This window comes from Apodemus sylvaticus, chromosome 1, assembly GCF_947179515.1.
Source record: "Apodemus sylvaticus chromosome 1, mApoSyl1.1, whole genome shotgun sequence".
NCBI lineage: Eukaryota > Metazoa > Chordata > Mammalia > Rodentia > Muridae > Apodemus > Apodemus sylvaticus.
Genome location: NC_067472.1, coordinates 186,176,912 through 186,184,617, shown reverse-complemented (window position 1 = coordinate 186,184,617; position 7,706 = coordinate 186,176,912). Strand labels below are relative to the sequence as shown.

General features: G+C 39.1%; 1 pseudogene; it reads right to left on the bottom strand.

Moving 5' to 3' along the window:
* Window positions 1–328: 328 nt before the first annotated feature.
* LOC127697684 (arginine/serine-rich coiled-coil protein 2-like) lies at window positions 329–7,283 on the bottom strand (annotated as a pseudogene).
* Between the last annotated feature and the right edge of the window lie 423 nt (window positions 7,284–7,706).

Genomic DNA, 7,706 nt, shown 5'->3' with positions numbered 1-7,706 from the left:
TTTTTCAAGAAATGGAAATAACTGGGCTAGGTTAAGTCAAAAGTATAGAAGACAGGGGACACGAGAAAATCTATATATGAGATTTTATCCCACCCAAAGCTTTAATAAATTTGAAAAGTAGAATTTATGAACTAAAAACTATTGTCCTTCTAGAGTCCTGTCAAGTTTAATAGAAGTGGGTTCAAACTGATTACAACACTGACACCAGTATCACTGATCTGATATTTACAAAAAAGTAATATTTTTCAATAAATTAATGTCAATGGAACACCCAAGTCAGTTATAATACTAGCTGTTTGGTGAACAAGGTCCTAACATCAGACCAAGTCTATAAAGTCCAAATGGATATTTTCCAAACTTCACACATTGAAGATGTGAAACCCAAACCTGTTTCTCTTTGTGTGTGGGTTTGCAATCATACTGAGCATCAAGATTTCAAAAGAAACTTCTTGTTGCTTCAAAGTCTTTTAACTTTCTTTATCAATGGAGCTATAGCCAACTTCATCTTCACTCTTAATGCCCATTAACTTCCTAAATTTGACATTTTGGTCCTTGTTTCCAAAATTCATTTTTTTAAGATTTCAGCAGACTGAGATTTGTTGCCTTCTTTCTTGCCTTGCCAGAGCATTTTCCTCTCTTTCTCTTGCTCAGCAAATTTCACTGGATTCACAGCTGCTGGGTTATAGTAACTGGGCACTGCTGCTATACCTGTCTCTGCCAAAGCTTTAGCTTCCAGGGCCACTATTTGGGCGGCCATAGCTATCTGAGGAGTAACCTGGGTAACCTGGGTTCCTGATTTCAACACTGCCTCCAGTTGCTGCAGCCACTGCAGCCATTTCTTGTTGTTTCTGATTTTGACCATTTCATTTTCTTGCTCTTATAGTTTCTTTGTCCTTTTTCATCTAGCTAATCTTCATGGGTAAATTGCTGTGTTTCTGCCTCCGAAGGGAGTTGGACTAGGTGTCTGGCTTAGGCTTCTGCTAAATCTTGTTGTTTTTTTTTTTTTTTATCCTCTTCTATCTTGACTTCAACTGCATGTTCTGCTCCTGGTTCTAGTCCTATGCCTGTGTATGGATCTTAATCAGGAGAATGTTCTGATCCTTCTTTTTCTATATCTGCTTCTAGATGGTGACATCTTCCTGCCTCTGCTTCTGGGTTGGGATTGATTTTCCAATCCCTACTTCTTGAGCAAGACTTCTTCCTTTCCCTGTTTCTACTGCTATAGTGTCTTTAACTTGATCTAACTTCTGCCCCATGATGACTTCCTTTCTTTGTGTTTGTGTCTGTCCTCACCATTTCCAGATGAATTTAATCATTCTCTTCCTTTGTCAGTAGAGTGTTCTTTGTCATTGTGCTCCTCAGACTTGTGTCTCTTAGAGGCCGTATCTTTGGATTCTTGACTCTTTGCTTCTGCTCAGGCTCCTGTGCTTGCTTCCATCATTAACTAATTTTTGTTTTCTTTCTCTTGACCTTGACCTCAACTTTGAAAAATGATGTTTTGAGGCTACAGAAAAAATAGATATATTTGACTACTCTTTTTTTCTTTTCTCTATCTGGTGATGTCTTTTCTGGGCCTAATCTCATTCTGTATCAATAGCCATCATTGCTTTTGAGTCCCAGCTACTAAATTGGTGCTTCTGCTTACCCACACTCAACAGTACTCCCTAATTTCTTTCTCAGCCCGTTTTTCCTTTGAGTAGAGGAAGGTTATTGATTTGGTTGAGTTTATTGTATATCCAGCCATCTTGATGAAGTTCATTATCAGGTTTAGGAGTTCACTGGTGGAATTTTAAGTAGACTATCATATCGTCTGCTAATAGTGATATTTTGACTTCTTCCTTTCCAATTTTTATCCGTTTGACTTCCTTGTTGTCTAATTGCTCTGGCTAGGACTTCAAGTACTATATTGAATAGGTAGGAGGAGAGTAGGCAGCCTTGTCAACTCCCTGATTTTAGTGGGATTGCTTCTAGTTTCTCTCCATTTAGTTTGATGTTGGCTACTGGTTTCCTCTATATTTCCTTCACTATGTTAGGTATGGGACTTGAATTCCTGCTGTTTCCAAGACTTTTACCCTGAAGGAGTGTTGGATTTTGTCAAATGTTTTCTCAGTATCTAATGAGATGATTGTGTGTTTTTTTCTGTGGGTTTGGTGCAGAATTTTATCAGACCTTCAATGAAGACCTAATTCCAATACTCTTCAAATTATTCCACAAAATAGAAACAGAAGGAATGCTACCCAATTTGTTCTATGAAGCCACAATTATGCTTATACCTAAATCACACAAAGGCCCCACATAGAAAGAGAACTTCAGACCAATTTCCTTTATGAATATTGATGCAAAATTCTTGCAAAAAAAATCCAAGAACACATCAAAATGATCATTCACCATGATCCAGTAGTCTTCATGCCAGGAATGCACGGATGGTTCCATATATGGAAATCCATTTATATAATCCACCATATAAACAAACTCAAGGAAAAAAACACACAATCATCTCATTAGATACTGAGAAAGCATTTGACAAAATCCAACACTCCTTCATTATAAAAGTCTTGGAAACCTCAGGTATTCAAGTCCCATACTTAACCAATTGAAGTGAGAAAACACATTCCAAATTCAGATCTTTGGAGGTGGTGATATTTAATTAAGTATAGGCTAAGCCTTCTATGGATAAAACATCTTGTTCTCCAGGGTAAAAGAGAGGAGAGCAAGATAAAATTTGCTGCATTGAAGATAACAAACAATAACAAATATAAAGTCACTGAAGACAATGAAGGATTAATTTCCTCAGTCAGAGGTAGAAATCCAATACTTCAAGGGGTATGGAGAGGGGTGCATCTTATAAGGAGGGTGGAAAGTCTATTTCTTCGGGTGATATAAGCCCTTGAGAATCTGAAGGTTCAAAGTTTACAGCCTCATGGTGTCCTGCCACACAGCTCCTTCCCAGGTTACAGGATCCCATCCTTTTTTTTTTTTTTTCCATTTTTTAATTCGATATATTTTTTATTTACATTTCCAATTGTTTCTGCTTTTCTAGCCTTCCCACTCCCCGAAAGTCCCATAAGCCCCCTTCTCTCCCCCTGTCCTCCCACCCAACCCTTCCCACTTCCCCATTCTGGTTTTGCCCTACACTGCTTCACTGAGACTTTCCAGAACAAGGGGCCACTCCTCCGTTCTTCTTGTGCCTCATTTGATGTTTGGATTATGTTTTGGGTATTCCAGTTTTCTAGGTTAATATCCACTTATTAGTGAGTGCATACCATGATTCACCTTTTGAATCTGGGTTACCTCACTTAGTATGATGTTCTCCAGCTCCATCCATTTGCCTACAAATTTCATGAATTCATTGTTTCATTGTGGCAGAATAGTACTCCATTGTGTATATATACCACATTTTTTGCATCCACTCTTCTTTTGAGGGATACCTGGGTTGTTTCCAGCTTCTGGCAATTATAAATAGGGCTGCTATGAACATAGTGGAATATGGATCCTTATTACATGCTGGGGAATCTTCTGGGTATATGCCAAGGAGTGGTATAGCTGGATCTTCCGGAAGTGAGGTGCCCAGTTTTCAGAGGAACCACCAGACTGATTTCCAGAGTGGTTGTACCAATTTGCAACCCCACCAGCAGTGGAGGAGTGTTCCTCTTTCTCCACATCCTTTCCAACCCCTGATGTCTCCTGAATTTTTAATCTTAGCCATTCTGAGGGGTGTAAGGTGAAAACTCAGTGTTGTTTTGATTTGATTTCCCTAATGACTAATGAAGTTGAGCATTTTTTAAGATCTTTCTCCGCCATCTGAAGTTCTTCAGGTGAGAATTCCTTGTTTAACACTGTACCCCATTTTTAATAGGGTTGTTTGGTTTTCTGGAGTCTAACTTCTTGAGTTCTTTATATATATTGGATATTAGCCCTCTATCTGATGTAGGATTGGTGAAGATCTTTTCCCAATTTGTTGGTTGCCGATTTGTCCTTTTGATGGTGTCCTTTGCCTTACAGAAACTTGGCAATGTTATGAGGTCCCATTTGTCAATTCTTGATCTTAGAGCATACGCTATTGGTGTTGGCCACTTGATCCTCGACAAAATGGCGGAAAATATCCAATGGAAAAAATATAACCTTTTCAACAATGGTGCTGGTTCAACTGGAGGTCAGCATGCAGAAGAATGCGAATTGATCCATCCTTGTCTCCTTGTACTAAGCTCAACTCCAAATGGATCAAGGACCTCCACATAAAGCCAGATACTCTGAAGCTAATAGAAAAGAAACTGGGGAAGACTCTTGAGGACATCGGTACAGGGGGAAAGTTCCTGAACAGAACACCAATAGCTTATGCTCTAAGAGCAAGAATTGACAAACGGGACTTCATAAAATTACAAAGTTTCTGTAAGGCAAAGGACACCATCAAAAGGGCAAATCAGCAACCAACAAATTGGGAAAAGATCTTCACCAACTCTACATCAGATAGAGGGCTAATATCCAATATATACCAAAAACTCAAGTAGTTAGACCCCAGAAAACCAAATAACCCTATTAAAAAAATGGAGTACATAGTGAAACAAAGAATTTTCACCTGAAGAATTTCGGATGGTGGAGAAGCATCTTAAAAATGCTCAACTTCATTAGTCATTAGGGAAATGCAAATCAAAACAACTCTGAGATTTCACCTCACACCAGTCAGAATAGCTAAGGTTAAAAACTCAGGAGACAGCAGGTGTTGGCAAGGATGTGGAGAAAGAGGAACACTCCTCCACTGCTGGTGGGATTGCAGCTAGTACAACCACTATGGAAATCAGTCTGGTGGGTTACTCAGAATACTGGACATGACACTTCTGGAGGACCCTGCTATACCTCTCCTGGGCATATACCCAAAGGATTCCCAGGCATGCAATAAGGACACATGCTCCATTACGTTCATAGCAGCCTTATTTATAATAGCCAAAAGCTGGAAAGAACCCAGATGTCCCTCAGTGGAGGAATGGATACAGAAAATGTGGTATATTTACACAATTGAATACTACTCAGCAATTAAAAACAATGAATTCATGAAATTTTTAGGCAAATGGTTGGAAATGGAAAATATCATCCTAAGTGAGGTAACCCAATCACAAAAGAATACACATGGAATGCAATCCCTGATAAGTGGATATTAATTAGCCCAGAAGCTCTGAGTACCCAAGGCACAATAAGCATAACAAATGACTCCCATGAAGAAGTAAGGAGAGGGTCCTGATCCTGGAAAGGCTTGATCTAGCATTGTAGGGGAGTACCAGGACAGAGAAAAAGGAAGGAGGTAATTGGGAGAATGGGTGGAGAAAAGAAGGCTTATGGGACATATGGGGAGGGGGGAACTGGAAAAGGGGAAATCATTTGGAATGTAAAGAAAGAATATAGAAAAATATGTATACATATATATTTTATATATATATATACATACATATATATATATTTTATATATATACATACATACATATATATATATACACACACACACACACACATATATATATATATATATATATATATATATATAAAAGAACTGGGAAAGGGGAAATCATTTGGAATGTAAACAAAGAATATAGAAAAAAATATATATATAAAAGAAATGTTCAACATCATTAGTCATTAGGGAAATGCAAATTGAAACAATCCTGAGATTTCACCTCACACCAGTCAGAATGGCTAAGGTTAAAAACTCAGGAGACAGCGGGTGTTGATGAGGATGTGGAGAAAGAGGAACACTCCTCCACTGCTGGTGGGATTGCAAGCTGGTACAACCACTATGGAAATCAGTCTGGCGGTTCCTCAGAAAACTGGGCATGACATTCCAGAGGACCCTGCCATACTACTCTTGGGCATATACCCAGAGGATTCCCCTGGCATGCAACAAAGACACATGCTCCACTATGTTCATAGCAGCCTTATTTATAATAGCCAGAAACTGGAAAGAACCCAGATGTCCCTCAGTGGAGGAACAGATTCAGAAAATGTGGTATATTTACACAATGGAATACTACTCAGCAATTAAAAACAATGATTTCATTAAATTTTTAGGCAAATGGTTGGAACTGGTAAATATCACCCTAAGTGAGGTAACCCAGTCTCAAAAGAACACTCATGGTATGCACTCACTGATAAGTGGATATTAGACCAGAAGCTTGGAATACCCAAGACACAATGCACATATCAAATGATGCCCAAGTAGAAGGAAGAAGTGGCCCCCAGTCCTGGAAAAGCTCAGTACAACAGTGTCAGGGAATACCAGAACATGGAAGTGGGAAGGGGTAGATTTGGTAACAGGGGGAGGGAAGAGGGCTTATGGGACTCTCAGGAAGGGGGGGGGGATCCAGGAAAGGAAAACTCACTTGAAATGTAAATAAAGAATATATCGAATAAAAATAAACAGGAGACAGCAGGTGTTGGCAAGGATGTAGAGAAAGAGGAACAGTCCTCCACTGCTGGTGGGATTGCAAGCTGGTACAACCACTCTGGAAATCAGTCTGGTGGTTCCTAAGAAAACTGGGCATGACACTTCTGGAGGACCCTGTTATACCTCTCCTGGGCATTTACCCAGAAGATTCCCTGGCATGCAATAAGGACACATGCTCCATTATGTTCATAGCGGCCTTATTTATAATAGCCAGAAGCTGGAAAGAATACAGATGTCCCTCAGTGGAGGGATGGATACAGAAAATGTGGTATATTTACACAATGGAATACTACTCAGCAATTAAAAACAATGAATTCATTAAATTTTTAGGCAAATAGTTGGAACTGGAAAATATCATCCTAAGTGAGGTAACCCAATCACAAAATAATACACATAGAATGTAGTCACTGATAAGTGTATGTTAATTAGCCCAGAAACTCTGAATACTCAAGACACAATTAACATATCAAATGATTCCCAAGAGGGAAGGAGAGTGCCCTCTTCCTGGAAAGGCTTTATGCAACAGTGTAGGGGATTGCCAGGACAGAGAAGTGGGAGGAGGTGATTGGGGAGAGGAAAGAAGGCTTATGGTACTTATGGGGAGCAGGAAATCAAGAAAGGGGAAATCATTTGGAATTTAAACAAAGAATATAGAAAATTGAAAAAAAGGAAAAGAAAAAAAGAAAACGGAAAAAAAGATGCTACAATGAAAGAAAAAGTACTTTGTCCTTGCGACTTGTTTCAATGATAAAGACTGAAATATGCAGCATTCTGTCCATTGCTCCATAACAGACCTACCTCTTCCTGACCATTTCTTTCCCATGGCTACAGTTATCTCATGGTGAACCATGGTCAAAGCTGCTGTTATGAATTGGGCATTTAGAGATGTCAGCAGAGCTGTCCCTCAGGTTCTCACATTTCCGCCATGATCCTATTCCTTCTTGCTCAGTGTGACTTCCACAAATAGACTTCTCATGAGGCTTTCAGTAACTTTCACATACTCTCTATAAGATCTCTTCCTGCAGGAACTGTGAGGACAAAGCACAATGATCAATGGCCTTTGAGAGTTTGATGTTTTCCCATATTACTCTGTTCTTTAGGACACGTGGACAGCCCAAATTGGGAATTTTATTGATGACAGTCATATGCTCGATATTCTAGATAATAAATGAATAAAACAGGCAGTTAGGTTAATGCATTCATTAGAATATGTGTACTTCTTTGAGAGTATGAGGTGATATTGACCACAACTATTTCTTAAATCCTCTGTCAC